We start from the raw sequence: 19,857 nt of genomic DNA, 5'->3' as shown, positions 1-19,857 counted from the left end.
AATATTGTTGCTTTTTCACAGTCACTGGATTTAGTCAATCACCAAAAAAATAACTTCAACTCACTGATTAATAGTCCTATGAAGAATTTGTAGCAGCCACAGGTTACAATGGAAAGAAGATTTGGAGTTGAAAGACTTAGGTTCAAATATCACCTCTTTCACATTACAGCTATACTACTTGGCATAAGTCACTTAAACTCTGGGGACCTTGATTTGTTCATCTATAAAGTGAAGGGAATTGACAAGATGGGTTATAATGTCCCTTTCAACTCTAAACTGATGATACTATGTGAATAGAGTGAATGAAAGTTACTGAGTTATTTGTTTTTAACATTTGACGTCTTTAAATTATTAATCATTTTCATTGGCAAATCTTTGAATTTATAATTTGAACAAACAAGTGCATTGCCCTGAGATGTTGAAGGTTGATTTTTGAAATAATTTTCTTTTAAACCAAACCTCTTTGCTCATACACTATATTCATGTTTTCAGCAATGACCCCTTTTCAACTTTAGCAAATGGCCCAGTTCATTTAATCTATAATGAATGAAAGAATTTATTCTCCTGTATTAGTTCCCAAACAGATTGGTCATGGAAAAACAGATGCTACCTTTAAGGCACATTTGCAAAAAATGTTGAATCTCCCTTTGCAATATCCTTACATTTTATGACATTATTTCCTTCAATTCAATGTTAATAAATGAATATAACATTTGGTTCTTTAGGTGAGGAGTGGAGTGCTTCATACTGGAGTTTCTGGAAGGGAAAATATTCAATGGTTTCTCCTGACTCTGAGGGAAATAGTATGCCTTCCTCTAAATTAGCAGTGGTTTTCTGAGAATTCCATTAGCTTTGCTTTGCTCCAGAACCTTTCCTTTCAAACTTGACTGTGAGCCAAGTGTGAGGTACCCATCTGCCCCTAAAGTCATTGACACACCTCATTAAAAAGAATGGGCATTTCTATGTGCCAAATAATAAATCAATTCACAGGGAAATGACAGAAGTGGGGACTAGAACCTGGCACTGGTACCATTCCTAAGGATTCCATTTGCCAGGTGAGCTGTGGTAGCAGCCAGTGAAGCTGATGGTAGCAGCTTGTGTATTTCTCCCACAGCTTTTTCTATCACTGTAGATGAATGAACTGAATCCCTACTGAGAATCTTTGTTAAATGGACACTCATATGCAAACCTTTCTATTTTTCTAAAACAAGCACTGGAATGGTTTCAACAAAGGAAATAAAGAGAGACAAGAGTTCAGTGTTAGGACGTTATCAGTTTTTTGACAAAGGTTTTGCTCTGAAAATTCCTATGTGCAGAATAAGAAGTCAACCATTCTTTGTTTTCATCCAAACAAACCCAGGTACCCCGTTAATATTAAAGATGGAGTTTTCTGCTGTCTTTTTTCCCATCTGAATAAGGGTTGCATATACATGCCAACCACAAAGTGCTTGTCCCAGGGCAGTTGCCAGAAGTTGAGGGGTTTTCTTTTTACCTCTACCTAAGTCTAAAATCACAATTCTGCTTGCTTCATTCTGCCAACTCCTTGTAAGGCATTTTAATTGTAACTTTTACCTAAGTTCTATGCCAAGACCTAAGGTAAGTAGCTCATATATTACCCTGGAAGTTATGATGCCATACTTGAAAATAGCCAGATTCATTATTCTGAGAAATATTTTGGAATCTATAGAACCAAAAAATGTGAAAGGATGTGGAGTGAAGTGGGGTGGGAAGTAGGGGATGGAGGAAGCAAGGTTTATAGGAAATGTGCTTCGAGGATGGGACAACTCCTATTCATAAGGAAAAGGATAAAGGGGAGGATTCCTTATTTAGACCTATTGTGCAGCCAATATTGAATTTCAAAAATTCATTTTCTTCCCACACATTGAATTTATTCTTTAAATTTTAATCAGCCCTGCCCACATATGTCAGTTATACACTTTTTTCTCTATTAATCAATTAATAAATCAGCATCATGTATTAACCTCCAACCTTGTGCCAGGAACTGTGCTTAGTTCTGAGGGGGAAAAAATAGTCAACAATGAAATAGTCTCTCTTCTAAATGACCTTACAAGTCAGAATTGATCTGGGGGGAAGGAAAGTGATACTCTCAAAATTTCCATGATATAAAGACAAAACGCAATAATAAAAAAAAAGTCTGTTTTAAAGTTCATTTGACTTAATAGAACAAAATATAGGAATGTACTTCCAACAAGATATCTTCTACATATGTGTTAATGATGATGATTTATATTTATATAGTGCTTTAATTTTTGCAAAGCACTTTATGTATCTATTTTCATATTCTCATTTGATCCTCACAAAATCATTTAAGACACGTAATATTTTTATTCTGTCCTTTTATGTATGAGATTACTGAGTCTGAGAGAGTTTAAATACTTGGAATAACATTGCTAGAAAAAAGTTTGAGGTAGAATTCAGGCATATTGTAATTTGTATATTTTTTAATTTTTATTTTCTATCTGCTTAGATAAAGAGGATTACTTACTAGCACTATTTACTGAAGCTCCTTCCTGGGAAGAAGAAAATCCTGTTCATGTAAGCCTGGAGTACCCTTTCCCTATTAGGAGAAAGCAACCGAGGAAACTGGTGGCTTTGGAGCCTTTGAAATTAAAAAAAAAATTCCCCTAGGCTAGCAAGGTTTTTGGTAAGGAAATATTAATAATTTTATTCCCTTAGAACCTTTCAGAGAAGAATAGTGTAGCCAGCCTTGTGACTCCTTCTTTTGCCTTACTCCCAGCAGGAATGAGTCTCCTTAGGAGAGAGAAGAGCAATTTTCCAGAGATATATTTCTGTGAGATACATTTAAACAGCATATTTATGTGTATATGTGTAGTATATTCAATGGCTCCAAAATGTTCACTATGAAAAACATCAATCATTTAACACTGGGATATGACTATGAATCACAAAACACTAAATTCTTCAAAGTAAAAACATTGCTGATGATCCAAGGGGCAATGAAAAATATGTGAGGGGAGTGTTGTCAGAAGAAGGCAGAAAATTACTAACAATGACGTGAGCATAAGAAGTGGTGTAAAAGCCATTACTTGGATATGTATACTGAGAAAAAAGGGGTAGAAATATGCAGCGAGAGTAAGAAATGAGGGATTGGTAGACCATGGGGGGGAATAAGTGTTTGTATGAAGGGTCACTACTGTTATGTTTTCTCTGGAAGGAAATTCCCCAAAAGCCTTTACATGGCACAAACAGTTTTCATTACAAATTGCTTGCTTGGTTGGTTCATTATTTATTTAACCATTCCTTAGTTTGTTCATCCATCCAATTACTTAGTTATTATAATTTTTTATCATGAACCTAAAAGATATAAATAAATATATGCACAATAGACACACATCTATATGTATGTATGTATGTATGTATGTATGTATGTATGTATGTATGTATGTATCTATCTATCTATCTATCTATCTATCTATGCATTGATATGTGTATCAGCACTAAATTCAGTATTATTATGGTGAACCTCTAGGAGGAGGCAGGAACATCAGCTTGCCCAAGGAGAAGCAAACAGGCCCAAATCAGAAACATAGTAAGTTAAAGATCTCATGCTCATTAGCAGTAGAATCAAGCCCAAGAATGGCCCCTTTGCTTCTACCTTGGGCAAGATGTAGAAACTCAGTCTGAAAAAATTCCTGGAAGAAGTAACAGCAGAACCCCAAAGAAAACAAAATAATACCAAGCCCAGACATCCCCTGCAAATTATGCAGAACATGGCCCCAAATGAAGTTCCAATTTGAGAAGTAAATCTAGAGGAATGAGAAAAAATGTAAACAGATTGCAGGCAGTTAAGTGGTGCAGTGGATAAAGCACCAGCCCTGGATTCAGGAGGAACTGAGTTCAAACCTGGCCTCAGATACTTGACACTTACTAGCTGTGTGACCCTGGGCAAGTCACATAACCCTCAGTGCTCCAAAAAAAGACTTTAAAGCCCAAAATAGCTCAAGGTGGTATCAAAATTAAAAAGATTTCCATTATATATATATATTAAAAAAACAATCAACAACAACAAGAACAACAACAAAAACCAACCCTCTTATGGTAAGAGGGACACACATCAAATAAGAACAAACAAGAAAAAAGCTGAAAGGAAATCAAAATTTGGACAGAAATGAATATAAAAGTCTTATATTAAATGAAATAAGATAAAATGAAGCAAAATGATTTTATCTATGAAATGAATGCTATAGAGTCAAGCAATAGAAATCAATTTAGAGCTAGGGAGGAAAATATTTGAAAAGAGAATAAAAAGCTAACCGTAATAGGTATTAAAATTTAGCCAAATAAAAGACTTAGAAGTTTAAACTGGACCAAAGAGAAATTAATCATAGCATGCAGCAACAAGAAATATTAAAAGTCAATAAAAAGACTAAAAATAAAGGGGAAAATGAATTGCATCCCATTAAACACACACAAACTTAACTTGGAGAATGAGTCAAAGAGAGGTAATTTAAGAATTATTTGCATTGGGAGCCAACATGGTGGAGAACAGACAGTGACTCCTGTCCCCCAAATCCCTCCAAATTCCTTCAAATAATGCCATAAGACAAATCCTGGAACAGCAGAACCCACAAAATGATGGAGTGAGCTCCTTTTCCAGCCAAAGACAGCTTATAAAGTGGGCAGGAAAGGTCTGTTGTACAGGGGTGAGAGTGGAGTGCAGATCCAGGCTGTACAGTGCAGACCCAACCCCAGGTGCAGATAATCAGGCCTCTACAGCCTTAGAATCAGCTGAGGCAGGGGCTACTTCAGGAACTCAGCACACAGACCAGTTGGTGGTCGAGTGGTTGGCCAGGGGGAGATTGCAGGAGTCTTTGCTGTCACTGAGGTGGATTTATCTTGTGTTGCCTGTGATTGGAACTAGGAAGCAGTATTGAGTGGCAGATCTAGGTCGGGAAGGGTGATAGGTCTGCCTGAGTTTGAAACCAAATTGAAACAGAATTCTGTTCCCAGGTTAAAGAGCAAGCAGGCATTTGGTTATTTACAGATGAGAGGACAGGGCAGGGGAATGTAGAACATGCCTTTCCTTAAATCATACCACCTGGGACCTCCTGAAGCAGTGACACTCTTTAAGAAGGAGATCAACATCAAGAAATAGGCTGGTAAAATGAGCAGACAGAAAAAAAATGTCAACCCTAGAAAGTTTCTTTAGTGACAAAGAAGATCAAAACACACCCTCAGAAGAAGATGACAAAGTCACAGCTCCTCTATCCAAAGCTTCCAAGAAAATATATGAATTGGTCTTAGGTCATGGAAGTGTTCAAAAAGAACTTTGAAGATAAGGTAAGAGAGCTAAAGGAAAAAAATGGAAAGAAAAATGATAGTGATGCAGGAAGGTCATGAAAAAAGGGAAAAGCCAAATGGAAAAGGAGCTACAAAAGCTCTCTGAAGAAAATAATTGCTTAAGAATTAGGACTGAGCAAATGGAAGCTAATGATTTTATGTGAAATCAAGACACAATAAATCAAAACCAAATGGATGAAAAAATAGAGGGCAATGTGAAATATCTCCTTAGAAAAACAGCTGACCTGGAAAATAGATGAAGGAAAGATAATTTGAAAATTATTGGACTACCTGAAAGCCTGGATCCAAAAAGAGCTTAGAAAACATCTTCCAAGAAATTGCTAGGGGAAATTGCACTGATATGCTAGTAGAAGAAGGTAAAATAGAAATTGAAAAAAATCCACTAATCACCTCCAGAAAGAGATTCCAAAAGGAAAACCTCCAGGAATGTTATACCCAAATTCCAGAATTCCCCAGTCAAGGAGAAAATATTGCAAGTAAGCAGAAAGAAGCAATTTAAGTATGGTGGAGCCACAGTCAGGAAAACCCCAAATCTGCAGATTCTACATTAAGGGATTGGAGGGCTTGGAATATGATATTAAAGAGGCCAAAGAAAATGAAATTACAACCAAGAATCACCTCCCCAGCACAACTGTGTATAATCTTTCAGGGGAAAAATGGGAATTCAATTAAAGAGAGAGGACTTCAGGCTTTTGGGATGAAAAGACCTAACTGAATAGAAAATTTGACTTTCAGATTCAAAACCCTAGAGAAGCATAAAAAGGTAAACAGGAAAAAGAAACCATAAGGGATATTAAAATTTTAAACTGTTTACATTCCTACATGGAAAAATGATACTTGTAACTCATAAGAACTTTCTCATTTTTAGGGCAGGTGAATGGAGTATATTTAGACCGAGGGCACACATGTGAGTTGAATATGAAGGAATGGGGCAGCTAGGTGGCGCAGTGGATAAAAACACTGGCCTTGGATTCAGGAGGACCCGAGTTCAAATCCACCCTCAGACACTTGACTCTTAACTAGCTGTGTGACCCGGGGCAAGTCGTTTAACCCTCATTGGCCTGCAAAAACAAACAAACAAAGAATATGAAGGAATGATATCTTTACAAAAAATAAAATTAAGAGATGAGAGAGGAATGTACTGGGAGAAAGGGAAAGGGAGAGGTAGAATAGGGTAAAGTTTCTCACATAAAAGAAGCAAGAAAAAGCTTATGGAGTGGAGGGGAAGATGGGGGAGGTACAACAGAGTGAGTAAGCCTTACTCTCATCAGAATTGGCTCAAAGAGGGAATAACATACACAGTCAGTTGGGTAGAGTCATTTATCTAAACCTACAGGGAAGTAAGAGGGGAAAGTTATAAGGGGGGAAGGGTGAAAGAAAGGAGGGAAGATTGGGAGAGGGTTAAGGAAGAAGCAAAGCACTTTTGAGGAGGGATAGGGTGAAAGAAGATAGAAAATAGAGTAAATATCATGGGAAGGGAATAGGATGAAGGGAAACACAGTTAGCAATAATAACTGAAAAACATTTTGAAGCAGAGGCAAGAGCTATGTAAGATGAGGATGATGATGATGAGGAGGATGATGATGATTGATGAATTGATGAGGATAGGATGAAAATGAGGATTTATTGAATAATATTGACTGATGAGGAGGACTGATTCATGATGATGAGGATTGGTTGATCATGAAGAAGAATAATTAATGATGACAAGGATTGTTGATAATGATTGATTGATAATGATGATGAAACATGCTACTTACTTTGCTGGGGTATTGTGAAGAAAATTCTTTGTCAGGTATAATGTACTATATAAATATTATCTATTACTATTGTGGTAATCAAACTCATGGGTTTATTGTAAGGAAATATATCTTTGAGGTACTCTATAAATGTAGTTTACTATAAAAAATGAGGAGCAGAATGCTATCAGAAAAACCTGGAAAGACTTACATAAGCTGATACAAAATGAAATGTATACAAGATAATAGCAATGTTGTAAGATGATCTGCTGTGAATGACTTGGTTATTTTCAGCAATGCAATGATCCAAAATGGCTCTGAGAGACTTCTGAAAAGTGCAATCCATCTATAGAGAAGGAACTGATGGTGTCTGAATACAGATTGAAACATATTTTTGTTAGTTCCTTTATCTGAAGTTTTGTTTTTGTCTGTTTTCTTTCACATCCTGGATGATGTTGAAATGTTTTGCATGACTACTCATGCATACCTTATATTGAATTGCTTTAGTTCTTGGGGGTGGAGGGAGAGAGGAGGAGAATTTGGAACACAAAGTTGTTTTTTTTTTTAATTAATGTCATAATTTGTTTTTACATGTAATTTGGGAAAGTAAAAATTCTAAATAGAGAAAAGAATTACTTGCCTTAACTGAAAGTTATGGCAGCCTCTTCTCTACCCTACCCCCAAATAAAGAGTTTGGACATCATGTCTCAAAAAATTTGTCCATATAACCAGACATAGGGAGCCAAGATGATGGAGTGAAAGTAGGAAGTTGCCTGAACTCTCCTAAATTTCCCTCAGAAACTCCTGAAAGACATTCCTAAATGTATACTCTTAGGAATTTCATAGGCTGAACCCAGAGCTTCCAATTCATAGAAAAAGAAAATATTGTAAGAAGCCTCAAAGAGTGAAAGATTCACAGTCAAGAACACACAATATTTAGCAGCTGCAATGTTAAAGTCAGCAGTTAATTGATTATTGTAAAACTATTCTCAGACTCTTTCTGTCATTTAACTCCCTCTATGAACCCTGGTCTTATTAGGGTTCTGAGGGAAGAATGTATCATCTTCCCCTATTAGAATGTAAAAAAAAAAATCAGACTTGTTTAGTGTCCTCTAATCACTTCCTCGTCTTTGCTGTTTCATGTTTCTTTTGACCCTTGTATTTCACACTTTCATTTTTTATGAGAAGCATTTACTAAAGGCTTACTATATTTAAGGCACTGAGCTAAATACTAGGGATACAAAGAAAGGAAAAAAACAAGAGAAAATGCAACAAAAACAAATGAAAATAACAACATCAACGATAATATAACAACAGTCCCTGCTAAGGGGTCATAGTCTCATAGGAGAAACAATACACAAACAAATATGTATAAACAAGATATATGAGGTATATTGGGAGTGGTTCTAGAAAGAGGGCAATAACTTTAAGGAGGACTCAGAAATGTTTCTTTCAGAAGATAGTAATTTAGTTGAGACTGGACGGAAGCCAAGGACACCAGAAGATACAGCTGAGGAGGCACTATAGGCATATGTGTGTGTGCGTGTATACAAACATACACACACATGCATCCCTATAGGCATGGGGAAGAACCAGTGTGTGTGTATTCATGCATGTATGTGTGTGTCTATATGTATACACATAGACACATACACAATCCATATACACACCCTTAGAAGTTTCTCTAGTCATCTTAACATTGTTTTCATCTTCTGAGTTTGTGTTTTGGACTTCCCCTGTCGCCTTAGTGGTTTTCTATGATGAGGGCTCTTTTCTCTTTCTTATTCATATTTTATTTTCTTTCTGCCTTTTAAAGATGAACTCTGCTCCTGGGATACAGAATACACTTTCCCAAGCTTCTGGGGAGGGGGGCAGGGCATGGGCCTGATCACTGGCTCTCTGCTCTGAGGCCCCAGCAGCACACAACTTGCTAAGTGCAATAGGGTGGCCCAGCCTCATTGTGCCTATTCTGTAGCAAAATCTAGACCAAGGGTTCTAAATGTAGGATACACCTATATCCACAAGGAGTTCATGGATGTATTTCATGGGGTCTATCGAATTGGATTAAAAAATCTTTTCACTAACCTCTAACTGAAATTTAGCATTTCCTTCCATCATTTATTATTTATATGTGATACACATGCACGTCACATATAAATGTAATATATGCATGTGTATACATATATGCATACATACATGCATATACATATGTATATTTGTGTATGTATGTGTATTCACACATATACATTCTGCTGGTTTACTTCACTCTTGTGTGACCACATCAAGACTAAGTTCATATCTGATGACAAATAGTAAATAACTAAGACTTTCTTCAAAGTACTAATGAATACTATATTATAGTATATATTATTTATATGTTTTGATAAGTATGTATGCGTGTTTGCATGTGTGTATGTGAGAGAGACAGAGACAGAGAGAAAGACTTATCTGGAAGTCTGGTAAAGTTTACATATACACACAGGCAGCTGGGTGCTACAGTAGATAGAGCACTAGCCCAGAATTTGAGAGGAGCTGACTTCAAATCTCACCTCAGACACTTACTAGCTATGTGACCCTGGACAAGTCACTTAAATATGCCTTAAAATATCCAGGACCATCTCTAGTCATGCTGATACATATCTTGCCACTGAACCCAAATGTCTCTGGAGGAGAGAGAGGTTTGTGACCTTGCACAGCCCTTCACTTCAATCCAAATCACTGCAAGTTATGATATCACCTTGATGTTATGGTTCTCTCTAAGAGTGAAAGACAACTAATAACAATGGGGAGAAATGATACACATAGAAACACATAGTGATTTAAAAACTTTAAATCATGATATTAACTTTAGGTATTATAGAAATGCTGATATCTGGATTTTTTTTCCAAGGAAGTCTTCATTTCAATTTTATTTATAAGTTCTATTAGACTGGGTCTCATGAAAAGGTTATTTTCCTAGCAACTACTTTTCACTAGTTTGGAAGGTGATATAAGTTCTGATACTCAATCGCCTTCACCTATATTTTGCAAATAATGTTAATTACTAGAACAGTTCTTCCCTTTTCAGCTATAGCTCTACCGTTGGAAAGGATATCAAGTGCTTGCTGGCAGTGTTGTTTTGGGATTCTTTAGGTAGTTCTTTAACTTTCTTAGCTAGAGTATCTCATTGTGGTGGTGGTTTTACATTAGTTAAATGTTTCTAAGAAATGGGCATTTCGTGGGGGGTCATAGTTCCACTTCCAAGAGTTTCCAGATTGTTCAAATAGGTCAAATTGAATTTATAATTATTGTATGCAGCATCTTCCTGTCTTATCCTTGCTTCTGGTTCGGTATTGGTTTTGACATTTGATCAAACTACACACAGACAGCTCATACTGAAAGGATTATCAATTAGATCTGAAAGGTTAGATATAGTCAGTTTCATTTTTGTAATGCTTGTCTGTGATTATTGTTCCTAGTTCTTTCTAACCCTCTTTTTAAAATAAAGTATTCATAGGGAGCAGGAATTGGATTCAAGCAGTGATTATATTCAAGTTTACTGCACAGAGCACACTTAAGGACAGGAATACAGGGTGTATAGCATCCCATGAAGGGTGCATGGAACTCCCTTTGCAATGCCCAAAAGAAATGTGTGGCCAACACTAAAGGGACTGGTATTTTGGGATGATGTAGTAAACCTTGAATAATCCTTAGGTCCTCCTTCTTCCTCCTGATGACTAGGTCATTTTAAAAGGAATAACATTTGCCTCTTTCTCTTCTTTTCTCTCTTCCAACACATAGGATTCATTTTCTAGGAAGTTCTATTCACCCTAGAACTACTGTGATTATTTGATTGTAGTATAAACACAGGTTTTTAAACTTGAGAATGCTTGAACCTATTCATCTAACTACATATTCATAACATAACTTTTAAGAATTGATGCAAAAAGATCAAAATCAGCAGAAAAATTTGTGATGATCACAGTAATATAAGGGAAATTTCTTATAAAATTCTCATAATTCTGACTAAAACATTGAGCTTTCTTGTGTTTGAATGATGAATGAAGAAACCCTTCTTATACCTCATAGTAGAACATGACATATATTCTCATGCATGGTCAATATTTTGATTTGTTTTACTTTGATATTATTGTTTCTTGTTCAGTTATTTCACTCATGTCTCATTCTTTCTGATCTCGTTTTGGGGTTTTCTTGGCAAAGATATTAGAATGGTCTGTCCTTTCTTTAGCTCATTTTACAGATGAAGAACTGAGGCAAACAAGGTTTACTAACTTGCCAAGTATGATACAGTTAGTAAATGTTTAAATCCAGATTTAAACTCAGGAAGATGAATCCTCCTGATTCTAAGCCCAGTGCTCTATTCTATGTACCACCTAGATACCCAATATATAAACTAAATTCACTTTAATATATTTATGTGTTACAAGGAAGGGCTTCTACTTAGGGGAGAGAAGGGGCTAATTGGTGATTAATGAAAGATATGATAGAAAAAGGAATCAATAAAACATCTTAGAAGTTCCACCAAAGGATGAAGAGAGGAGTAAAGAAATCTTTTTTAAAAAGTTTAGTTATGACTTGAATAAGCTTAGACATGTGTGTATATACATATATACATGCATGTGTGTATGTGTGCATATATATGTGCAGATATGTATATATATGTAAATATATAAGAAAATGTGTGTGCATATATGAGTGTATTTATCTCTAGATAGAGAAAAAGAGATAACTATATCAAACATAGAAAGGGCATAGATACATAGCAACACCAAGAAGGCAAATAGATGTGCTCCTCATAGATTTCAACAGATTTCCTTGTTACAATGGACAAGTTACAGAGAAAAAGATAAAGTATTTTCACTCCACTCAGACCACATTTGCATTTTTAAAGGTGTCACACTTTCAGCCACAAGAATAGGATTTATACCTTATAAAGTTTATAAGTCCTTGAGTAGCTAAAATGCTTGGGAGAAAGTTAATAGAGGAAGTAAAGTTTCTCCAGGACATAGCTTGTCTATGCAGATTTTCTCCAACCACTGGTTTTATGAGATGAACAAAACCTTATTTTTGTTTTTGGTTTGTGTTTGCTTGTTTGTTTTGTTTTGATTTTTTTAATGGGGGAATTTTGAATCCCAGAATTTGTAGGAGATTTTTGAGGAAATGTCCATTTTAAATGGACGTTAACTCCAAAGACAAAGTTCTCAGCATAGTGTCTGGCACAAAATAAGCTCTATGCAAATGCTTATTATTATTATTATTATTATTGAAATAAATGGATTAATAAATACATTATGTACGTTCATATATGTTTAGGTTGTTGTTCAGTTGTTTCAATTATGTCTGACCATTTGTTGTTGTTGTTGTTGTTTTGCAGGGCAGTGAGGGTTAAGTGACTTGCCCAGTGTCACACAGCTAGTAAATGTCAAGTGTCTGAGGCCAGATTTGAACTCAGTTTCTCCTAAATCCAGGTCTGGTGCTTTATTCACTGTGCCACCTAGCTGCCCCCTATGTCTGACCATTTGTGACCCCATTTGGTGCTTTCCTGGCAAATATAGTGAAATGGTTTGTCATTTCCTTCTCCATTTCACTTTAGAGATGATGAAGCTGAAGCAAACAGGGCTATGTGACTTGCCCAGAGTCACACAGCTAGAAGTATGCATATGCATGTATGTGTATATCTGTGAATGTAGGGATAATTTTAATACAACTTGCTTCCAGACTATGATTTTATAGCTGACTTTCAGAACAAACCTATCCTAATGAACATGGTAAAATGCTGTACATGTCAGCCTACCTACCTCCATTTTATCAAAGAAAAGGAGATCAGTATTTTTGAAATTTGTTTTAATTCATTTATTAACAATAAAACATACCTCAAGTCAAAGAAAAACATATTTGCCATATATGTGTGTATACACACAACACATACATATGTGTGTATCCACAAAAAAATCCAATCCCACATATATAGAGAGAAATGTATATATGTGTGTACACATATATACACCACACATACATGCATGCATATATGCATATACACATAGGTATATTCATGTACTCAAAGTAACACTTAGCAATATGTGTATACCTATACATATATATGCATCTGTGTATATATACACAGATGTGTGCATTTTACACACATGTATTGTATGCACACATGTGTGCTATGTATGCACAGGCACATAACTGTATACACATGAAAACATGCATACATACATTGTGCATAGAGTCCAAACCCTTATTTTCTTGAGATTTTTTTTTTACTTGTTAATTAATGATTTTTTAAAAATGTTCTTTTTTTTCTGATAAAATAGAAGCAGGTGAGCTGACATCCTTGGTCAACATTACATTGTGCCTGGAAGGTTAGGTTCATTCTAGAATTCTACTATAAAGTCATAGTCTGGCACCAAGTTGTGCTTTTTAAAAAATGTCACTGAATTCAGTTGCTGTAATTCCATCTAACAAGGCTCAAATTTTAATGGCCTCAGCTGAATTGGACAAGGACTGACATCCTTGACTAGGCTACTTTCCCTGAAGTGCTATCCATCGTGTACTAGCTATTACTATAGAGATGAGCTCAAGAGAATATGACAGTCTGAATGCTCCTGTTCCATCAGATTTAGTCACCCTGCATCAAAATAAAGAAGGTAAAGTTTTAGGGAAGGTAACTACATAATGAACATATCCCAGAGGAACAGAGCTTTTAATGATCAATACAAAATTGATGTGCATTAGAATCAGAAAAGCAAAAGAGGCATAGGGATACTGAACCCCACTGGATTATGGCCATACAAGATCCTGGGGATACCATACAGGCAACAATTCTCAAGGCAGAGGGCCATTTTCTTTGTTACAGGAAAATTCTCCTATTTGATATAAATATCTGCAGACATATCTAATCGATCAACTCATCAAATGATGGGTTCCCTTCATAATAATGTCATATTTCATTATTTTATCAAATAAACAATTTTGTTTTTCCATTTTTGTAATATACCTTTCAAATTTTGCCATTATGAATAGATGGAGGAATGAATGAATGAAGTGAAAATAAAATCGTTTATTAAGTTCTTATTATGTGCCAAGCACTGTACTAAATACTGGAATAGAATAGAAATTGGCTTTTTTTTCTCTTTTGCTTCATAATGAGGTTTAGCCAGATAACTTTAACTTGTGTGCAGCCCTGTGTGACATTATCCTTTCTGACACTATCAATACTGGGAGCACAGCCCAGGGAATAAGATTCAATATTCATTATTATTACTTATCAAGAATTGACTGTCTTTGGGTTGCACAAAACAAAGGAGACAAGATTTTTGCCCTGAAGGTGCACACATAGTCTAGATTAAAGAGACAAGCCAGATGAATTGATGCACAGATATCAGATAATAAATTATCTTTTGTTGTTTCTACTGGTTGGGTAGCTGCTCCTCTACTAAAACCTATGTGTATCATTGTGGGGGATGATTGCTGAGGCCTTATTAAGGCTATGTCACCCAGGCACAAAGAAATGTGGATTTCTTGGCCTGTTTTACCTTATTATTCACTCTACAGTGACATGTGGGGTGTATATGTTGGCAAGTTAGGCAGCTGCCTAACTGCTGTTATTCAAAGAGTGCCAAAAGGCCCACCTGCCCCCAAATCCCTACTCCCCTAGCCCCCATGCCTTCAGGTTAAAGCAGAAGTATGGAATCTTTTTTTCTATAAATGTCCCCTAAGCTAAATGATCAAAAAAGGACAAACCTCAAATACAAAGTCATTGAGGATTAGATAGATTTAGAGTATTTAGACTTTTAGAATGTTGCCTAAAGGAATTATAAAACAAACAAACAGCTTTATGCCTTGTTTTTAAAGAAAGTATAATATACATTTCAGTGAAAATATTTAATATGTTAAAGTATACCTCAATTTCATATTATAGTCTATTAAAGGAATGGGTGAGAAGGGAAAGAAATTGAAAGAAGGGAAGACTATGTCTGAGAAAAGGAAAGACATGGGACACAAAGTGAAAGGGGAGAGAGAGAGAGAGAGGGGGGGGGGGAGGGAGGGAGGGAGGGAGAGAGAGAGAGGAGTGTCCTGGCAGTTTCTTATATGAATAAATCACCTTTATCCAATCTAGGTGTTTTCTTGGTCTGGGTTTCAGTATCATGACCAAAATTATTATTGCCTCTGAAATACTAATTAGCTGATTAATTACTTTTTTATCCTTGAACTTTTAATACTCTAGTCTAAAAAGGACACCTCTAGAAATTTACCAGAATTATTTCCCTGGCTACAGTATGAGTGAGGAGAATAGCATTATTCTTGGGTCAGATGAAATACCATTAAGAACAAAATCCTTTCTCCAAACCAGAGGTTCACCCATCCTTGGTTTAAGGCACCACCTATAGAAAACACATTGCAAATTATTACCTTTGGGCTAATGCATCATTCATCCATTATCACATGAATAACTGTCTAAGATTCTGTGGGCAGATTACCTGAAAAAATGGGACGTAGAATACCTCAAGTAGTGAAAGAATAAAGCAGTTGAGGAAAACAAGTTGTCTGAGAAGTGCTGCCAGAGAGCAAAGTTCTGGGTAGAGAGTTCTTGGTGAGGGGACAGCAAAAATAAAGTAGACAAAATAATTACCTCAATGATTCTATGACTAGAAGGGAGATATAGACACAAAAAAGGAAAGGGGGACAAAGACAAATTCCACCTAGTTCATAAATTTAGTCAAATTTGAGGTCAGGCCTATTCTATTAGTTAGAAAAAGTCAAAATTTTCACTTTGTGCTATATATGCTAGCACCAGGATTGTACTCAGGTTTTTTGGCCTCGTAAGATATAACTACAGCCTCAAGCTTTCCAGATAGTAGTTTTTTGAAAGGGTGGTGGTGATGGTAGTGGTGATATATTCCTTTACCTGAAAATTAACTGAAATGGCATATTCATAACAAGGAAATGTGAAGTTTACAAATATCTCATTTGATCTTCATAAGAACCCCAGAAGGCAGGTGCTATTATTACCCCTATTATAGAGAAAAGATAACTAAGGCAAATAAAATTTTAAATGATTTCCCCAAGATCATACAGTTCATAAGAAGTGTCTGAAACCAATTTCCTGACTTAAGGTCCAGTGCCCTATTCATTCTGCCATGTAGCTTGTTTAGTATGTGTGCATGTGTGCATGTGTGTGTATGTGTGTGTGCGTGCATGTGTGACTGTTCTGGAATGCATTTTTATATACATGATCCCAAACAGAAGTAATATAGAATTGAAATGGAATTCTCCTTATACAACTTTTTTCCATCCTCCCCTACTGGATCAAATTTTAATTTGCTTTGGTAGAAACATCAATAGATTTATTTTCATTTCTTCAAACTCAAAAAGAAATAATGTTTTGTATTATTTTCATGTTTAAGAATAGCCATGAGGGGGCAGCTAGGTAGCACAGTGGATAAAGCACCAGTCCTGGATTCAGGAGGACCTGAGGGCAAATCCGGCCTCAGACACTTGACACTTAGTAGCTGTGTGACCCTGGGCAAATCACTTAACCCTCATTGCCCCACAAAAAAAAAAAAAAAAAAAAAGAAAAAAAAAAGAATAGCCTTGAGAGGCAGCTAGGTAGCACAGTGGATAGAGCACCAGCCCTCGAATCAGGAGGACCTGAGTTCAAATCTGGCCTCAGACACTTAACACTTACTAGCTGTATGACCCTGGGAAAATCACTTAATCCTGATTACCTCAAAAAAACAAAAACAAACCCTAGCTTTGATCCTTAAATGGATGAGATGTCTCAAATAATCAATAAATCAATCACTCACAGACCTTAGGATAATTTCTAAAAGCCTTTGCTTGCACAAGAACAGTTTTGGATAGAAGAAAATTGGACATGTCACAGGGATCTCTAAAAAATTATCAACAAAGTTGAGATTGTATTGAATTATAGAAACTGGCGTGTCTGGTTTTCTAGTACAACTTCTGGGTAGAACTTCCTGGGGTAAGAAAGAAAGCAGGAGAGGTATCTAGGTGGCATAGTGGATAAAGCACCAGCCCTGGATTCAGGAGGATCTGAGTTCAAATGTGGCCTCAGACACTTGACACTTACTAACTTTGTGACCCTGAGCAAGTCACTTAACCCTCGTTGCCCTGAAAAAGAAAGAAAGAAAGAAAGAAAGAAAGAAAGAAAGAAAGAAAGAAAGAAAGAAAGAAAGAAAGAAAGAAAGAAAGAAAGAAAGAAAGAAGGAAAGAAAGAAAGAAAGAAAGAAAGAAAGAAAGAAAGAAAGAAAGAAAGAAAGAAAGAAAGAAAGAAAGAAAGAAAGAAAGAAAGAAAGAAAGCAGAGAGTGGAGAGGTGAGGAGACGCTAAAACTTCAGAGTTGGTTTTCTTTCCCTTCCTCCCTCTATTTGACTACAGTAAGACCATTCAGTTTCAGAGTCTAGGGGATATTGGACTTCTAATATTCCTATTAGGACCTGAATGGAATGCCTAGGTCAGCTGGTGACACTATCTCCATCAGGAGCCAAGGAAAACCTAGATGTGAATTCATTAAGGAGAAATTCTTGACAACCCCACAAATAGACTATGAGCTGTGCGTTACCCTTTTGCCACAGGTGCTCTCTAAGCTTGAGCCCACTTTTGACTAGATTCTTTCTTTACTTGTGGAAAAATATATCATAGACTATGGGGAGGGTATATTTTCTATAATCTGTGATTATTTTAGTATCTTTTTCTTAAACAATAACAACAGAAGCAACAACAACAAAATTACTGATAACAGACTGGCTACATGATTCTAGACTAATAATCTTTGGGACAAAATGGGGTTGAAACTAGTGAAATTAGAAAATTGGCACTGATTCCTCAAAGGTATTCCTAAAGCCTAAAGAGAAAATGTTGCTAAGGTCTAGGGACTAAACTCATTATTGGGTACGAAAATGGGGATAAAGGATCCTCAACACTCACAAGGGCTATAATCATGACTTTTCACTCAAATAGCCTGCCAGTAACTTGCCCTCACCAATGTGTAGTGGTTCTTATAAACTTCTATGTTTGGCATTTATCTGAATCTCACCTATCTATTCATTCAGTTTGTATCACTCCCTTCCACATATTCCTATGAAAATTCCTATTAAAATGCCCTATTCTCTGCACACAATTTTCATATTCTGACTCTGCTTTTGTAAAGGATATCTACCTGCTTAGAATGCACTTCAACCACTTAGAATCTTTAGTTTTCTTTAGGGTTCAGTTCCAGTACCAGTTCCTACAGAAGATTCTTTCTGACACTCCTGCTTTTTCAATAATGATAATCTATTTCTGATACCCAAATTGTTAAGAATAATAATATAAGCTATTTCTGATACTCCATTTGGTGTTGGTGTTGTTGTTGGTTGTGGTGGTGTTGGTGGTAATGGTGGTGGTGGTGGTGGTGGTAGTTGTAGTAGTAGTAGTAGAAGTAGCAGCAGCAGCTGAATTTTATATAGTATTATAAATTTGGAAAAAACTTTATAAACATTATGTCATTTGATCCTCACAACAACCTTGTGAGCTAAATCCTTGTGATAGTTTAAGTTGATAGATGAGCTACTGAAGCTTAAAGAAGTTAAATGACTTGCCTAGAGTCACACAGCTAGTGTTTGAGGCATGATTTCAATATAATAGTTCCTGTTTCCAAGTATAGCATTCTCTATCTCCTAAAATTATTTTGTAATTATTCATCTTTCTTTATACTATATCCCCTAGCAGAACATAGACTCCTTGAGGGCAGTACCTGTTTCTTTTTTTTCCTGTTTTTCCTTTATATTTATATTATCTAGTGTTCCTCCAAATGAATCATGTTATGTATAGAGCTCTTTAATAGTATTTCTTGAGCATGTGTCATTAATGAAAAAGAGAATGTTTTCTTCATGTTGGCCTTACATATAAAAATAACTTTGTAAGCTGTAAAAGTAACTTTGAGTTTCCTAGGGTGAAGTGGAATCTCTACTTAACCTCATCTGGATATATGCCATGAGTTCATAATTTTCTAAGTAAGACTGTGATTGAGATGGACCTATTTCTTATTGATATCTTTTCTCCTTTGTTACAGGACCTTATTGAACCAGACAACATTTGTCGCTTTCTAGGTCCTGGAATAGCAGGGTAGCTACAATCAACATCTGTGGTGGCAATAAAAGCAGAAGCAGACAGGACAAAGAAAGAGAGGCCCATGGAGAAACTACCAGAAAGAGTTCACTTGGCAGTGAGTTCAATGGAGGTGACATTAAGTTGGCATTCTCAATCTGAGTAGGCATCTAAAATTTATCATTCTATCAATTGAATCACAGCTATACATATCTCAAAATTAGTTAAAATGAAGTTCCCACCTCTGGATCTGAGAAATTTAAATTCTCTAGAAAGAGAGGGAGACTTTGGGCATTGATCAGTTGAATCAAGTCCACAAAAAAATCAATCAAACAAATAAACAAACAATAACAACAACAAGAAAACTCTGAATAACCTGCCATGTAGGAGATGCTGTGCTGGGCTTTATCATCCATTGTACAAAATATGTATCAATTATTAAATATGGTCATACCTTAACAAATTTTATACTGTCATTATTTTAGAGCTGGAGTTTTTAGTGCTGTACTGAATAGAAGGGTACGCTTGTACTTTTAAATATTTAGAATGCAATTAGCACACCATTTGACACTTACTAGCTGTGTGACCCTGGGAGAGTCACTTAACCCTCATTGTCCCTCAAAAAAAAAAAGACTCATTGTTGGAAGGAACCACTACACAAA

Source organism: Dromiciops gliroides, chromosome 1 (assembly GCF_019393635.1).
Source record: "Dromiciops gliroides isolate mDroGli1 chromosome 1, mDroGli1.pri, whole genome shotgun sequence".
NCBI lineage: Eukaryota > Metazoa > Chordata > Mammalia > Microbiotheria > Microbiotheriidae > Dromiciops > Dromiciops gliroides.
Note: the sequence above shows the minus strand (reverse complement) of the source record.